This window comes from Electrona antarctica (genome assembly GCF_951216825.1).
Source record: "Electrona antarctica genome assembly, chromosome: 10".
In the NCBI taxonomy this organism is placed as follows: Eukaryota; Metazoa; Chordata; class Actinopteri; order Myctophiformes; family Myctophidae; genus Electrona; species Electrona antarctica.
The window spans coordinates 5,440,743-5,459,342 of record NC_136791.1 but is presented as its reverse complement, the minus strand read 5'-3'; positions in this window follow the sequence as shown (position 1 = coordinate 5,459,342).

The window sequence follows — 18,600 nt, the reverse complement described above, 5'->3', positions numbered from 1 at the left end:
GTCTGCTATTTTTGAAAAATCGAAGAACGACTGACATAGAAACATAGCTTTTTCAGAAAACTGTCAGGATGTAGAAGACATTTTTAGAATCTGATCTCAGGTCAAAATGGGTTAATCAACTAAAATGTATTTTGGCGGGCATTGATGCCGTCGTAATGGCTGTTTTTACACTTGCTGAAAATAGGACATCTACAAGCTCACAACGCGTTTCAGCACGACGCGTTGTGAGCTTGTAGATCTGCTATTGTCAGCATGCAACCAAGTGTAAAATGACTTGAGTGTCTTTTACTTATACTGCATCTCTTGTCTACTAGTCTCTTCCTAGCCTTCCTAGACCTTTTAGTCTAGTTTTTATTTGTTGACGAAATTGTCAATATATTTAGACCTGAGGCCGATTCTAAAAGAAAAAAGTCAGTTCTCTGAAAAACAGTGGTGCTGCTCAGACTTTTTCATGTCAATGACCCCCAGAAATGGCTGCAGACACCCATCTGAAAATATGTTGTTGCAGGGACCCCCAGAAGCAAAGATTTTGAGTTAAAAACGTTCGCTCTGAAAGAATATTATATTCAAAGATTTGAGTTAGAAACGTTCGCTCTGAAAGAATATTATAGTCAAAGATTTGAGTTAAAAACGTTCGCTCTGAAATAATATTATATTCAAAGATTTGAGTTAAAAACGTTCGCTCTGAAAGAATATTATATTCAAAGATTTGAGTTAAAAACGTTCGCTCTGAAAGAATATTATAGTCAAAGATTTGAGTTAAAAACGTTCGCTCTGAAATAATATTATATTCAAAGATTTGAGTTAAAAACGTTCGCTCTGAAAGAATATTATATTCAAAGATTTGAGTTAGAAACGTTCGCTCTGAAAGAATATTATAGTCAAAGATTTGAGTTAAAAACGTTCGCTCTGAAATAATATTATATTCAAAGATTTGAGTTAAAAACGTTCGCTCTGAAAGAATATTATATTCAAAGATTTGAGTTAAAAACGTTCGCTCTGAAAGAATATTATATTCAAAGATTTGAGTTAAAAAACGTTCGCTCTGAAAGAATATTATATTCAAAGATTTGAGTTAAAAACGTTCGCTCTGAAAGAATATTATATTCAAAGATTTGCGCCACATTTTCACACCAAAAGGGGTTCCCGTCCTGAATGGGTTAAATGAAGCGCCAACATACAGTACAGTATACTAGCTCCGGTGTCTCATTCTACACACATCTATCTACGTCCTGAAAGTAGACTTACAATTCATCCTTTGTCAAGTCCCGCCCATGGTTGTGCCCCTCTTCGCAGCCATTGGTTGCCGTTTCGTGGTTGGACAAAAATCCCTTCTCTTCATCCACTACCATTGAAATAACATGTTTTTCAGTTGCTTCGTATTGATATTCTGTGAATTCAATTCTTATTTTAAACGTGGTGTCAACATCACAGGTGCAGCATGGTGACTGCAGGGCATATCATGTTTGTTTTAGTTTTTTCCAAAAATGATGTTTTAGCCAATTCAACAAAAACTAGGCGGAACCAGGGCGCAACAAGACAGAATGAGCCTGCTGGTTAGTCAATCAGGGACCAATCAGAAGGCTGACAAATGGTGAATTAAAACTAGTGTTCACTAATCATTACAAGTGGCTCTTATTTTGAAGAGGAAGAGGAAGTCTGCTTCGGTGGTAACCAATAAGCCGCCAAGACAGTTGTTGAAAGTGAATCAAATCTAGAATCTAATTCTCGTCGTCTGAAAAATGGATATGGTTTGGTTTGGTAATGACCTGAAGCAGGTGATGTTGTACACCCCATGAAACCAGTTGGTTTGGTATGGTAATGATCTGAAGCAGGTGATGTTGTACACCCCATGAAACCAGATGGTTTGGTATGGTAATGACCTGAAGCAGGTGATGTTGTACACCCCATGAAACCAGATGGTTTGGTATGGTAATGATGTGAAGCAGGTGATGTTGTACACCCCATGAAACCAGATGGTTTGGTATGGTAATGATCTGAAGCAGGTGATGTTGTTCACCCCATGAAACCAGATGGTTTGGTATGGTGATGATCTGAAGCAGGTGATGTTGTACACCCCATGAAACCAGATGGTTTGGTATGGTAATGACCTGAAGCAGGTGATGTTGTACACCCCATGAAACCAGATGGTTTGGTATGGTAATGATCTGAAGCAGGTGATGTTGTTCACCCCATGAAACCAGATGGTTTGGTTTGGTAATGATCTGAAGCAGGTGATGTTGTACACCCCATGAAACCAGATGGTTTGGTATGGTAATGACCTGAAGCAGGTGATGTTGTACACCCCATGAAACCAGATGGTTTGGTATGGTAATGACCTGAAGCAGGTGATGTTGTACACCCCATGAAACCAGATGGTTTGGTATGGTAATGATCTGAAGCAGGTGATGTTGTTCACCCCATGAAACCAGATGGTTTGGTTTGGTAATGATCTGAAGCAGGTGATGTTGTACACCCCATGAAACCAGATGGTTTGGTATGGTAATGACCTGAAGCAGGTGATGTTGTACACCCCATGAAACCAGATGGTTTGGTATGGTAATGATCTGAAGCAGGTGATGTTGTTCACCCCATGAAACCAGATGGTTTGGTATGGTGATGATCTGAAGCAGGTGATGTTGTACACCCCATGAAACCAGATGGTTTGGTATGGTGATGATCTGAAGCAGGTGATGTTGTTCACCCCATGAAAACAGATGGTTTGGTATGGTAATGATCTGAAGCAGGTGATGTTGTACACCCCATGAAACCAGATGGTTTGGTATGGTAATGATCTGAAGCAGGTGATGTTGTTCACCGCATGAAACCAGATGGTTTGGTATGGTGATGATCTGAAGCAGGTGATGTTGTTCACCCCATGAAACCAGATGGTTTGGTATGGTGATGATCTGAAGCAGGTGATGTTGTACACCCCATGAAACCAGATGGTTTGGTATGGTGATGATCTGAAGCAGGTGATGTTGTTCACCCCATGAAACCAGATGGTTTGGTATGGTGATGATCTGAAGCAGGTGATGTTGTTCACCCCATGAAACCAGATGGTTTGGTATGGTAATGATCTGAAGCAGGTGATGTTGTACACCCCATGAAACCAGATGGTTTGGTATGGTGATGATCTGAAGCAGGTGATGTTGTTCACCCCATGAAACCAGATGGTTTGGTATGGTAATGATCTGAAGCAGGTGATGTTGTACAGTTTGTACACCCCATGAAACCAGATGGTTTGGTATGGTAATGACCTGAAGCAGGTGATGTTGTACAGTTTGTACACCCCATGAAACCAGATGGTGGAATGACTGGGATGACTTTGCTCTCTTATTTATTTTTGTCGGCCTCCAGTGATTGACAGGGCAATTTATGGAAGCTTGGCATTTCATCATCGTGTGTGTGTGTGTGTGTGTGTGTGTGTGTGTGTGTGTGTGTGTGTGTGTGTGTGTGTGTGTGTGTGTGTGTGTGTGTGTGTGTGTGTGTGTGTGTGTGTGTGTGTGTGTGTGTGTGTGTGTGTGTGTGTGTGTGTGTGTGTGTGTGTGTGTGTGTGTGTGTGTGTGTGTGTGTGTGTGTGTGTGTGTGTGTGTGTGTGTGTGTGTGTGTGTTTTCATCACATGATCTTTACCCTCTCCTGTATATGCTCCAAGTCATCACAACCGTTCACTTATCAGTGTGTACTCTCTGAATGAAGGATTTGCGTGTAAGTGCGTGTGTATGATATTGGCATACTGTTTGGCACTTACCTTGGGTTGGCAAACAGACACGCCATAATGCATTGTTGTGTCATTTGGTTTTTTGTTTTTAGAGTAAAAAAAAGTCAATGTGCTAGTAAAAAACAGTTATCATGTCGTCGTCTCCTTCATCATCATCATCTTCTTCTTCACTACTACCCAAGTCATCATTCTACTTCATCTTCTCATCATCATCATCACCACCACCATCATCATTAACATTCTGATCATAGCCTCCTCCGGTCTCCCACACCAAAGCGTATATATAGCAAGCTGTTTTCCAACCATAAGCTATTTCTCAGCCAAGTCAGCCCCATGTTCTAAGCAGCCAAGGGCATGTCCGCGTTGGGTGGGAGGCGCCGCTCATTTCCCTAACCACCCTGTCCATGTCGCCCTCCCACCATGAATCATTGTGTCCTCTCCTCAGGCAGCTGGGCTTCAGCCCAACTCTCCCCTCACACCCGCTTATTCCCCCCTCCGTTGGTTCGGCGGGCCGTCAGTCATGTCCGCTGCCCGCTCGGCGATGGCTTATTTAGTGAGGTGATTATGAGGGCGGGCTGAGTGATCGGACAGTGACAATTTGTCAACATTATTGTTTATTAGCTCAGCAGATGTCCTCGTCCAGGAGGCCCTCTCGGTACTCTCATGCGCACACATGCTCAAACGTGTGCGTGCGCTCACACACAGGCGCACAGCCACATGCACGCACGCACGCACGCACACACACACACGCACACACGCACACACACGCACTCGCACATGCACACACATGCGCCGTATGCTGTGAGTAGAGGACATACAGGGCTGATTGAATAAGGTCCTTTTTACTCTTATTTCTTTTATTATTTTTATTTATTTAACAACTGAAGTCCAATGTCTCCTTTGTGTAGAGAAAAGGCTAATATTATAACCAAATCTCCATATCATGCTAGCCACCATTTGACCACAGCTTTGAGGAGCTAAATGACTTGCTACACTCAGCAAAGCTATATCAAGATCTTGTGAGCTTAAAAACTTGAAGTCTAGGCCTGGGCCGGCTTAGCGGTCCAGGTACCTAGGCTGGTAATCCAGTGTGTCCGGATCCCGGTGAACCTTGCAGTGTGCCTTACCCCATCTCACACCCCGTTCCCTGTCTACCTACTGTGATCTATCAACAAAAAGGCAAAAGGCCCCCCAAAAATATCTTGTAAAAAAAAAAAAGGAAAAAAAAACTTGAAGTCTGACTGGATGTGGTATTAGCTGATCTGTTCCACAACAGCTGATCTGGGTGATAAGCAGGCCCGAACGGAATACGCGGCCGCGGTGTTCCGATGAAAACGCCGCAGATTTTCCGCGGAAATTTAACCCGTTCATGTTGTAGTCTACTTTACCCAGGCCAGCATAATATTAACCAGTGGATGCATCCCGCCCCTCCCTCCTCCCCTCATTCTCTACGGCTGACTAATATGTTGGAGGCTCTGGACGAGAATATTTAATATAGCTTTATATCAAAACTTCAAAAGCTGTCGGAAGTCTTTTTTTTCAAGTGCCGTATCTGTTACCTTCGCTGCCCTGACTGCATGGCTGGCTGTCACTAGTGTCCAAATGCCGGCCCGGTGGTCGCATATTGCTCGCGCTCGTGCACAACGCAACAAACAAACTTCGGGAGAGAACGCCACTATAAGCACTTTTCATGGCCACGGACAACGAGAGCAGCAGTCTAACTGCGGAGGGAGATTTGTGGCATGACGCTGCATGCAACGAATGTACCCGTACTATTAAAGGGTAGATCGCTACCGTTTGGGGGCTTAGCAGCCCCCCAGACGGATCTAGCCTTATAGAACGAACGTACCGATATGCTGTGAGCCTAGCCTGTTGCTAACGCTACCCCACTCCTCTCTCTCTCTCTCTCTCTCTCTCTCTGCGTATCTCTCTCTCTCTCTCTCTCTCGCGCGCGCGCGTCTCTCTCTCTAACGCAACTCTCTAACGCGACTCTCTCTCCCCCGTTGAAGTTGCAATAGTTGGATCACTGCAGTGTTGCACTGTTCATATTAGCTGCTTTGATATTATAGGAAATGGCCTACCGTACATTTTTTATTTTACATTTTATGTTATTAGTATTTGCATCTGAACTTGTCATTAGCCTAACTGTAGGCATAGATACATACCATACCATAGCCTATTTGAATAATAATAAATAGGATAGTAAATAGTACTGTGACCAGATTTGACTGAGGGACTGCCATTGGATTTCTTTTCATGTCATATGAAAGCAGGGAATCATAGTTTAAAATTGATGTTGATTTTATTATGGTATTTGCCATAGGCAATATGCCATGTAAAAAAAATGACCAGTGAGCACCTGCAACTGCACTTTTTAATATTTTATGAGGACTTGGTTTCAATAAATGAGTCCAGTACATTTTACAGGGTGCTAACTGTCTAACAGACCCAAAATGTGATTTCTCATTATGATCTGTTTGAAAAGTAGAAATATAGGCCTCCTTCTGGCTGCTTATAGCTGCCTCCTTCCAATAAAAGCCCGGTATCAGAATCGGTTAAGACAAATAAAAGCCCCGGATTATAAATGAGGATTTACGGTAGATCTTAATTACTTTGTTGTGGTACTTTAAGGTTTATTTGGCATATTTAGAGTTCTTTTTGCTCTAAACACATTGATTATAGTCCTGGATAACTGTCTAAAACCTTCAAAGAAAAAAAAAACACTCCGCAGAATCCCGCAGATTTTCCTCCGGAGTCACCGCAGAAAAACAGAAAAAAACCCGCAGATTCCGTTTGGCCTTAGTGATAAGGATCACTCAAGCTGCATTGCGCATTCACCATAAGCAGGGATATGAGTGTGGGAGAAACCACCAAGAATAATTATATTCATATTTGCTTATAAAATAATAACATAGCTAATTAACGCTTTAAGATGTTTTAGAGAATGTGCATAAACGATAGGCAGTGCGACAGCTGATTGCTGTTTCAGCGAGGGAGAGTGAACTCTTCGCCAGCACGTAATATAATTCAATTCAAAAAGTGAGACTTTCATATATTCTCAATTCATTGTGCATAAAGTGAAGTATTTAAAACCTTTTTTTGTTTTAATCTTTGATTATGGCGTACAGCTCATGAAAATCAAAAAGTCCTATCAATGAATTAGAATATTTTACGAGACCACTAAAAAGAAATGATTTTTTTAAACGAGAAATGTCGACCATCTGAAAAGTATATTAATGTATGCAGTTAATACTTGGTCTGGGCTAATGGGGCGTGGCATGGAGGTGATCAACACAACCATCTATTATGATATTTTACAGCACTCTGTGCCTCCGTACATTGACAAGCTTTATGTTGATGCTGATCTTCCTTTTCCAGCAGCGTGTGTTGAGACTCTGGACATGACAAAACACAGTGATGATTTAGGCCATGTTATCTGCTATGGTGTTGATCCACTGACTGATACATGTTATCTGCTATGGTGTTGATCCACTGACTGATACATGTTATCTGCTATGGTGTTGATCCACTGACTGATACATGTTATCTGCTATGGTGTTGATCCACTGACTGATACATGTTATCTGCTATGGTGTTGATCCACGGTGAAAACGTAACAATGGTTTCAACACAGCCATCTTTTTAGAGTACATTGTGCTTCAGTATGTTGACAAGCTTCATGGAGATGCTAATTTTCCTTTCCAGCTCGGCTGTTATCAAAGCAAACCTGGACTTCCATAACACCTCAACAGCAGGGACGTGGTGGGCCCATAATTCAGCCCGGGAAGTGGAGTTGCGGAGGCCCTCTAGGCACGCGACCAAAGGATGCGCGCCTATTTTATTAATACAAAAAAAAACGGCTGGCCCAGACCGCCCTGGACTGGACCGGCCGTTCGGGAGTTGTCCCGAATTTCCCAATGGCCAGCACGTCCCTGCTCAACAGTGCTACTGGCTGATCACCTCCATGCCACGCCCCATTGATGAAATGATTTGTTCAAAAGTAGCCCAGACTGAAGTATTAACTGCATGCATTTCTCTCGTTTAAGAAAATCATTCTTTTAGTGGTCTCGTAAAATATTCTAATTCATTGAGATATGATTTTTTGATTTTCATGAGCTGTACGCCATAATCATCAAGATTAAAACAAAAAAGGTTTTAAATACTTCACTTTATGCACAATGAATTGAGAATATATGAAAGTTTCACCTTTTGAATTATATTACGGAAGAAAATGAACTTTTACAAAATATTCTAATTCATTGAGATGGACCTGTAAGTAATTTTACACTTGGTTGCATGCTGAAAATAGCAGATCTACTGTGCCATTTTCAGCAATTGTAAAATCAGGCCCGCCAAAATACATTTTGGTCTGTAGATTTAGTCTACTAAAATCTTGCAATATTAGTCTACTAAAACTAGACTAACACTAAAACATTCCAGGTGACTAAAATGTGACAAACTAAATTAAAACTACAATTTAGGCATTTAGCAGACGCTCTTAATCCAGAGCGATTTACATTAAGCAATAACACAAACAAATAACAAAAGCATGGCATACATCACATATATAAAAAGTAGTTATCATGACTCAAGCGTAAACTAAGAACGTAACAGTGGAGTATCTATGTACTACTCGAGAGACTATGACTAAAACTAAAATCTGCTGTCAAAGTCAACACAGTCATCAGGGGAGAGTGCAGCACGCTGCTGAAGCGTTTATCCGCCATAAATTGCTGCCCTCTGTGGAGTTATAACAACCTCGCTGCGAACGAAGCGTGAGCAAGTTGTCTCTCACAACTTGCTTTCCTCTTTATCGAGAGAGTAGTATTGATCTGGACAATGTTTGTGCCTACTTTTCCATGATTTCATGTTGAAAACATATGTTTGTTTGGATTTGTTAAGATATCGATTTTGTTAGAAATATGCTTTTCTTTCTTTAATACCACTAGGCGTTATGTCAGTGAGTGCTATTCTCCTTTTGAATGATATCTGAGATGTTCCTTTTTTATTTGTACTATTTTTAAAGGCATCTTCAAACAAACTTCATTCATTCTTTCATTCATTCATTCTTCCAAAAAAAAGTCATTCATTATGGATTTTGAGACAGCCAACAACAAATCTTAAGTTTTCAAGTCTTAACAAGTCTTAAGTTCACCGTCCTTTCTATTAGTAACACCCAGCACCCAGGACGAAGTTTTATCCAAAAGACAAAGTATATTGACACATTTTGTGCCCAAAACGTCTGTGGACGTCCTGGGTATTACCGCACGTGCATAGCCCAAGACGTCTGTGGACGTCTTTGAAAAAAAATAAAAAATAATATTATTATTATTATTTTTTTATTAAAAAAAATCAGAAATCAAAACACTTTTTTTTTTAACACGTGGTGCCAAAGTTTGTGTTTTCGCCATTGAGAATGCATTTGGAGTTTAAATTAAATAACTCAGAAACTATAAAACATTTCAAAGTAAAAAGTTCCAGCATGTGTCTCCACAGTCAGCTGAATTATAATAAATGTGAATGGATTTTCTTGGTGAAAGTGATTTTGGGCAGTTTTGCGTGGGCTCTCAATGTGTTGATATGAACACCGATCGCATCGCTCTACAGCTTAGGAACGCCTGTTGCGCAATCCTCGATGTTGATCCTCGAACAGTGGGACGTCATCGAAAATGTTCCCCCCCTGTTTAGCCGACGACAACGAAAATCTTAAAACGTTAACTCTAAATCATCCCGTCCAATTCTAAGAAAAGATCCTGTGTTAGACGGCCCGCGTCCAGTCGCTAGTCGCGTTAGATTTAATCATCCCTCCCCTTGTTGTCCATCGCCTTTAGAGTGTTTTGGCTACATTTAGCTGCTCCAGCCACATCCGGTATAACTTCCGGTCTGTCGGTAAAAGTGCTCCGTTGCTATAAATCAATTGGGCGCTATGATTTAATGGATTAAATAACCCCGGAGTGTTAATGTCAGTCATAAATGGATACATTAACTACTTTCATATGGTCAATACAAATTGCAATACCTCAGCTGCAGCAAAGCAAAATGGTTGAATGATTGAATTAATCCATGGCTTTTTAGTTCCATATGTTTATAGTTTTTAAAGTTTCCTTTACATTAAATTAAATTAAATTAAATGATTACTATATTTACCCAGGGTATCTGGGCTAAGCTCAAGAACTTGTTTCCAGCCAGGCCCTGCTCATAGAACATTTCATCGTAGTGGTTCAATGCCTTGTTCAAGGGCACTTCAGCGGTGGTAATTTTAACGTGTCGGACCGCTGATTCGAACTGGCAACCTTCCGGTATCAAGACCGCTCCGCAATCCGTTCGGCCACCGCTGCCACAATAATAATACTAATGAAGCGAGTTACCCAATACATGCGATATGATCAACTAATTTGTGACATCCGTTATATGGGTAACACTTCCAATGAACATCCTAATAACCCATTTTGGGCGGGAACCCCTTTTGGTGTTAGCATTATGTTGTGCTTTAGCTATTGAAAAATAGCAGACCTACAAGCTTGTAGGTCTTGTAGAGCTTGTAGGTCTGCTATTTTTGAAAAATCGAAGAACGACTGACATAGAAACATAGCTTTTTCAGAAAACTGTCAGGATGTAGAAGATATTTTTAGAATCTGATCTCAGGTCAAAATGGGTTAACGAGCATTAAAAGCCCGTTATTGGCTTACTTCATCATACAGTAGTGTTGGATAAAAGTAGTGTAAATGGCAGATAACAGTAGTGTAAAAGTAGTGTAAATGGCAGATAACAGTAGTGTAAAAGTAGTGTAAATGGCAGATAACAGTAGTGTAAATGGCAGATAACAGTAGTGTAAAAGTAGTGTAAATGGCAGATAACAGTAGTGTAAAAGTAGTGTAAATGGCAGATAACAGCTTGCAGATCGTCTATTTTCACAATTTAAAAATGATTTAAAAATTAATATAATAAAAAAAAGAACGGTGTTGGACACGTGGCAGAGATTTAGAACAAAAGGGAAGTCTTCACTTTGCATATGGTTTATGTTTTGATATATTGAAATCATGAAGTACTTTTTATTTGACAATTTCAAAACTTTACTTTATGCTAATATTAGTTTTTTAATATGTATTTGCAAACGTGAATGATACAATCCTTGTGAATAGCTCCTCATTGAAGTCAGTGTTTATTTTAAATCAAACACTTATTAGATCATACATCCTTGGTGCTGAACATGCTTCTACAGCACCTTTAAATGAAACATTAAGGTCTCCACTTACATACAAAAAGAAATGCTAGGGATAGTGGATTTGAGTACCCACAATTACTTGACTAATTTTAATGAAGCCATATTCAAATATCGTTTGTCTAAGGCCAAACGTGGATCATTTAAATAGACACAGAGGAGTTACACGCTCTGAAAAGTAGTACCATAGAAGCGAGACACAGCATGGGAGGGAGTGCAGAAGTTCTTATTTTTTAGCAAATGTTGTGTTCTGTACACAAGCTAATTACTCAGTGGAGGGCTTAATCTGCCAAATCAGGGCAAAGTGGATTAGGAGATGAGAGCGTTTAATCAAAGACTCGACTCGCGCTCTAATTACACATCCCATTTCCTCACACAACATCGCCCACCGCGCGTTATCTGCTACCGCGTTTAAAAATCAGCTCCTGCATTTAGCCGTCCCCACTGACTGCATGATCCCTGTGTAATCGTTGTGACAAAAAAGTATGACACATAAACACGTAACTTTTCTACCTTTCTATACTTTTCAACATCTCTTCATATAATTGGTCCTCACTAATGTTCATGATAAAACACCACCATTTTTTCCTACTCAGTCTGTGTCTCATAGGAGGGCTTTGGGCAGTTCGGACACCCGTCCACCAGTGACATCATCATTAGGCAGATTTTTTTTTAAACAAGATTTGTTTTAAAATATATTTAGATTTTTATTATCATGAGAACGATGGCTTCAACTTTTGCATTCCAACTTTTCAGGAAAAGAAAGCCTGCCGTTTCTATTAGCTTGGATTCACCATCGGTGATGTCACTGGTGGACGGGTTTCTGAACTGCCCACAGCCTTCCTATGAGACACAGACTGAGTAGGAAAAAATGGTGGTATTTTATCATGAACATTAGTTGGGACCAATTATAGGAAGAGAAGTTGAAAAGTTGTGAAGTGTTCCTTTAATGGTGTTAAGGACCACAGGCTAGGTCCAATCCGGTACACAGGAAGATTTGGGGAAGAAAAAAACGTATTCCCAACCACTGTGTCTGTACAGCAGACACAAAAGACGCTACTCTCTCACTAACTCTATTGCAACCATAGGTCGCATTTACTATGAAAACCTGCATGCCCCGTCCTTCAGTTAGTTAGTCACCCCAAGCCTCCATATATGGTCACGCCTCGTGACATCACACAAACATATAATGGTCACACCTTGTGACATCACGCCTTCATATATGGTCACGCCTCGTGACATCATGCCTCGTGACACCATATATGGCCATGTCCATATATGTCACGACACTGACCTCATCTAACCCTGGATAACCATACATGGAGAAGACTGGATATATGCATATATGGAGCCAGCCAGCAACTCTGACCAACATCTGACCTCAAACCTCAAACCCTTAGATCTCCATATATGGAGCTGACCTGTTCTGACATCACATATGTTGATCCTCCCCACCCGTCCTTCCTGTTCTAACATTCCTAGAACAATCAGAATGCCAATATTTGGTATATATTTGGAATAGTGCTCAGAAAAGTAAACTTTTTGCTATTTCCGCCTATTTAAGGCCTTGAATAAAAGGCTGCTGATTAACAATAGAACCAAATATTGGCCTTCTGATTGTTCTGGGATGTACAGTTGGAGGCCATCGATATTGTCCTTTTCTTTTTGCTGAGGTTTGCGTGATCTGCGCGAGGACAGTTAACCCATTTTGGGCGGGAACCCCTTTTGGTGTTTTAAACATGTTATAATTTAGCTATTGAAAAATAGCATATCTACAAGCTCATATCGCGCCACTCGGTGGCGCGCTATGAGCTTGTAGATCTGCTATTTTTGAAAAATCGTGAAAATATTTATTTCAGAAAACTGGAGGATTTAGAAGGATTTTTTTAAATTTTGAGGTCAGGCCTAAATGGGTCAAATAATAAGGGACAATATCGGTGGCACCCAACTGTAGGCACACTACCCGTAGACCATCTGTGCAAGTATTATGTAAAAACAAACAGCAGGTAGAAAATGACAGAGGATTTACAGTACTTGGAACTCCCTCTTTTAGGATAGACATTGTTTTTCCTATGCGGTGAGTCACTTCATGGATTCATTTCATGACTTTTGCAGTAAAACTCGGGACAATCCATTTCATGAAGGGGAAGAGGACATCCTAAAGATATGAAAAAACTATGTCCCGATTTGTTCTACCCCGAGTAGGGGTATAGTCAACTTTTGGGCTTTTGGTTCCTGCACTAATGTCATAACCATGATATTTCAATCACTGGCCTTATAGCTTCACTGCTTGTCTACAGAGACCCAGAAGAAGGCTGTATGGTCAAAACTTATTTCAATCACTGTCCTTATAGCTTCACTGCTTGTCTACAGAGACCCAGAAGAAGGCTGTATGGTCAAAACTTATTTCAATCACTGTCCTTATAGCTTCACTGCTTGTCTTCAGAGACCCAGAAGAAGGCTGTATGGTCAAAACTTTCACTCACGAGAGCTAGGACGTGCAGAGGCATCTGCTATGAAACTGCAGGCACACACACACACACACACACACACACACACACACACACACACACACACACTCACACTCACACTCACACTCACACTCACACTCACACTCACACACTCACATGAACTCAGAAGGATGGAGAGGATAATATTTAATTCTAAAGACCATAGTGACTTATTCATTTTTTTTCTTTATTTTTTGAGGGCTCTTATATTCAGCTATTAGTGTAGTTTTCCGTCCTACACAAACATTAAATTCCCATTGACAATGAATGAACTATTTACGTCATAGTACCTCTCGCAATTTTCAAATGCTTCCGTCATACAGTCTGGATCAACGGAAGCTCTATAATGAGTAAAATATAAAGCGGAAGTGGGGCCTCCTCCCCACTTCCATTTCATCTTTACAGTCACACAAATGTATCCTAATATAAATAGAAATCATCTAAGCGTATATATATATTGCTTGCTGCTTAGCAGAAATGGAAATAAAAAAATAAGCTCTAAATATATTTTAAAATGTATTTTTGTGAACGGAAATGACAAACAGATTACCGTACTCAGATTTCAGGAGGTGTAGTTCCAGACTCTATATAGCATTCGGAGATTGTGGAATAGTTGTCTGGCTACGCGAGACCCCTTCATATTCCACTATTAGTTTTGATCATGCCGTATCTCTCCAGTGCACAACAGCAGCCTTACATATACCTAACGTCTACCTTCATCCCTGTCACATCATGCTGGCCAGCCGGGCAGATGAACACATCGACTGAGTCAAAGCAAACCAGTGCAATGGGCTCAGGGGCAAATACAAAATTAGCCCTTCGCTAAACCCCACCCCAAAAAGCGATTGTCCAAAGCCAATCCATATAGCTTAGCAATTGTTGGTATGCAGGACAAGCTTTCGTCACCTCATAGCTGTCGGTGTCATTTTGCATGGCTGTGTTGTTGAACACATACACAGCTTAACGTCGGGAAAGTTACACGACTGACCAGTGTTGTTTTTGGCAGCAAATTTTGATTTTAGTTTTAGTCATAGTCTCTTGAATAGTTTTCATTTAGTTTTAGTCACATTTTAGTCACCCGGAATGTTTTAGTGTTAGTCTAGTTTTAGTCGACTAAATATCATAAGATTTTAGTCGACTAAATCAACTGTAGATTTAGTCGACTAAAATGTGTTTTGGTGGGCCTTGATGCCGTCATAATGACTGTTTTTACTCTTGCTGAAAATAGCAGATCTACAAGCCCACAACGCGTCGCAGCGCGACGCGTTGTGAGCTTGTAGATCTGCTATTTTCAGCATGCAACTAATTGTAAAATGACGTATACTGGATCTCTTGTCCACTAGTCCCTTCCTAACATTTTAGTCTAGTTTTTATTTGTTGATGAAATTGTCAGTATATTTAGTCTTAGTTTTAGTCATCATAGCTTAGTTTTCATTTAGTTTCCATTTAGTTTTCGTCAGTGGAAAAAGGCAGTCGACGAACATTTTTCGTCTTAGTTTTAGTCGACGAAAACAACACTGCGACTGACCCACCCAGGTGATGGCAATAATACTAGTGACCATAGTCTTACCGTGCAACATGAAAACTCCTGTCGGGCGGTCGTTAAAGTTGATACTGTTTCTTCCTCTGTCATTTACTCGTATTTCTAGTTTATTTAAATAACGTCATGCACATTTTTGTCCAGTGCATAGCCTACTGCAGGCCTAGTTGACTAGATTTAGAAGACATTTTGATGCTCTTGCTACTGAAACGATCGATTATTTATATGGAGAAATCGCACCATTTCACATGCATCTCAATTGGGTGAGAAGGACGGCCTGCCCTGTCTCCTCGCTGCTAACGTGCCTATTGGACCAGGACGGGCTGGGAGGGAGGGACTTAGCGAAGGGCTAATTATTTTAAGAAATGTCCGTATTCCACATACTTTCCCATGTTTCCACTACTGTGAGTGTACAACTACATCCCTCCCATGCTGTGTGTTGTCCTGGCTCCTGCAGCAGCCAGGCCTCTTGCTGGTGAGAGGGGAGATATAGAGTGGGAATGTAGCTTCAGATCAAATATCTATTGGATGTGTTCCTTCCACCCTCTGTTAAATAAACATGGCCTGCGTCAGTCTCTCATCCACTCCTACTGATCTGCTGCCAAGACAAGACCATGCAGAGAGAGACAGAGAGAGACACAGAGAGAGACAGAGAGAGGGAGAGATTGAGAGCACGAGAGAGAGAGAGAGCATACGTATGTGCGTGCGCTTACTGTAAATCGCTCTAGATTAAGAGTGTCTGTCTGCTAAATTGTAAAGTGTGTGTGTGTGTGTGTGTGTGTGCGTGCATGTTGTTACACCCCTGTTGTTACATCATTACCAGTTAATTGGTAATGAAAACTGGTAGCCATGGCATCTAGCTGTGTCCAATCAGAGTTACTGTGGAAACCTGATCATTAAGGTGATGTCATGCAATTAAGACTTTCTGGTGTGTATGCCAGGAAGCCTGATTAGCCTGGCTAGTTAACTGGATCTGTTTAGGCATAATTTAGGGAAATCCTGAATTTCCCTAAAAATTCTGGACATACCTGGAAAAGCCATGCGTGTAGTGCAGGTGAACTGGCAACGTTTGGAGGAGACCTGTCTGGAAGAGAATTCAACTCCCACCTCCAGCAGGACTTCTCTGGTGTCCATGTAGCAGTTGGGGACATTGAACATGAATGGGTGATTTTCAAAGGCACTATTGCTGAAGCTGCAGCTGTGAGCTGTGGTCAGAAGGTCTTAGGTGCCTCAAGGGGCGGTAACCCTCGAACACCATGGCGGGCAGCAGTGGTCAGGGAAGACATCCGACTGAAGGAGGCCTACGGGGTTATGTTATCCCGCGGGACTCCGGAGGCAGTTGCAAGATATCGACTGGCCCGAAGGGCAGCAGCCACGGCTGTGAGTGAGGCAAAGCAGCGGGTGTGGGAGTTCGGAGAATCCATGGAGAAGGACTTTCGGGCAGCACCAGAGCCCGGAACTGCCAATAGATCCGAAGTCCCGTTAGTCCGAACATGCACTGCTCCCGTGCTTGCGGTTATGTTTAGGTTAGGATTAGAGATAGGGATAGTAATTTCGGAACAAGGAACCTTCTGACTAACGACACGGCACCCCAGAGCCAGCCAGCACCAGTTGTTCTGGGAGACCATACGACACCTCGGGAGGGGAAAGCAAGGAACTATCAAATGAGGAAGTCGTAGGGCGGTGGAAGTCACTGAGGTAGTTAAGCAACTCCACAGTGGCAAAGTGGGTTTGATGAGGAGCCCGAGCCGGCCTAGCGATCCGGACACCTAGGCTGCTAATCCAGCCTGACGGCGTGTCACGGGTTCGACTCCCAATCCCGATGACCTTTGCTGCGTGTCACTCCCATCTCTCTCCCCCCATTTCCTTTCAACTTACTGTACACTATCAAAAATAAAGGCAGAAAAAGACCCAAAAATATCTTTAAAAAAAAAGAAAAACAAAAGGGGAGAAAAAATAAATGCTGAAGGCTCTGGGTGTTGAGGGGCTGTCTTGGTTGATATGTCTTTTCAACATTGTGTGGAAGTCTGGGACAGTGCCGAGGGAGTGGCAGACCGGGGTGGTGGTCCCACTTTTCAAAAAGGGGGATCAGAGGGTCTGTGCCAATTACAGAGGTATCACATTACTCAGCCTCCCTGGGAAAGGTACTGGAAAGGAGGGTCCGGCCGATAGTCGAACCTCAGATTTAATTGAGTTGCAATGTGGATTAGGCAGCAAGTCAGATTCATTTTCAGTCGGGGCTGCATGTTGTCACCTATCCTGTTTTGTTTTTTTAATGCAGGGGTTCTCAACCTGGGGGTCGTGACCCCTCGGGGGGTCACCAAATTATTTTGGGCTGGTAAAAGGAAATTGAGTTTAAATAGTACACATGTACAATTGTAAATGCATAAACTTTCATTAATGATATTTTCTCTATTATTAAAGATGGCGTGCCGTGATTTTTGTATTTTTTCCATCTTTTCATGTGTTTATGAGGTGACAGTACTTCATTAGACCCCTTGTGGTTTTTATGTGCAATGATGTCTTCCCTTTGTATTTAGGGTTTCTTCCTGGAGGCTAAAACCTTGACAGTCATACATGTCAATGAAAAAAACTGCGAGACATGGCCAAAGCATCTCCAGGGGTCCCCAGCCAAAAACGTTGAGAACCCCTGTTTTAATGGACAGGATTTTGAGGTGAAGTCATGGTGGAGAGGTTATACGGTCCAGTGGGCTAAGGGTTGCTTCACTGCTTCTTGCAGATGATGGTCCTGATGGCTCTCACTGGACCGGTTCGCAGTCGAGTGTATGGTGGGCGGCGGTGGCTCTGGGGTAGAGTGCCTGGATGGGAACCGCAAGATTGCCAGTTCGAACCCGGGCTCCCCCAGAGTTACTGTCGAAGTGTCCTTGAGCAAGACACTGAACCCCTAATTGCTCCCGAAGTGCTAGTTGGTGCCTTGCATGGTTTCCGCTGCCATCGGTGTATGAATGTAATGCACAATCTATGTAAAGCGCCTTGGGTAAAGGCTCTATATAAATGCACCATTTACCATTTATGGTGGATCAGCATCTCCAAATCTGAGGCCATGGTTCTCAGCAGGAAACAAATGTATTTGCAGTCCAAGTAAGGAATGAGACATCCTTGATCTAAACAGACCAAGGATGAGATAGAGGGATTAGGGATTGAGATGGGGCCTTGGATTCCCTCAGGATCCCCCAGAATGAAGTTACTAATATGTTGCTCTGGAGAGGGAAGTCTGGAGCTCTCTGGTGTAGCTGTTGCCCCGTGACCAGACTACAGATAAGCGGTTGAGGATGTATGGATAGATGAAATCAGAGACAATAGCCTGCTACCAGGCAGGGTGAGTTTGGTCACAGTATGAAGGCAGTAGCTACACTCACTTTTAATGTGCCTTTTGATCCTATCTTCATGAGCGCTATATTTTTGAGGGGCTCTAGCCCCCCCCTATATTCAGCTATTAGTGTAGATTGTTGTCTTACACAAACATTAAATTCACATTGACAATGATTTGAGAATTTACACCATATGTGGACGAGCAAATCGGCTATTTTCGTCCTACACAAATTCCCATTGACAATGAATGGACAATTTTACGTCAGTGTCTGA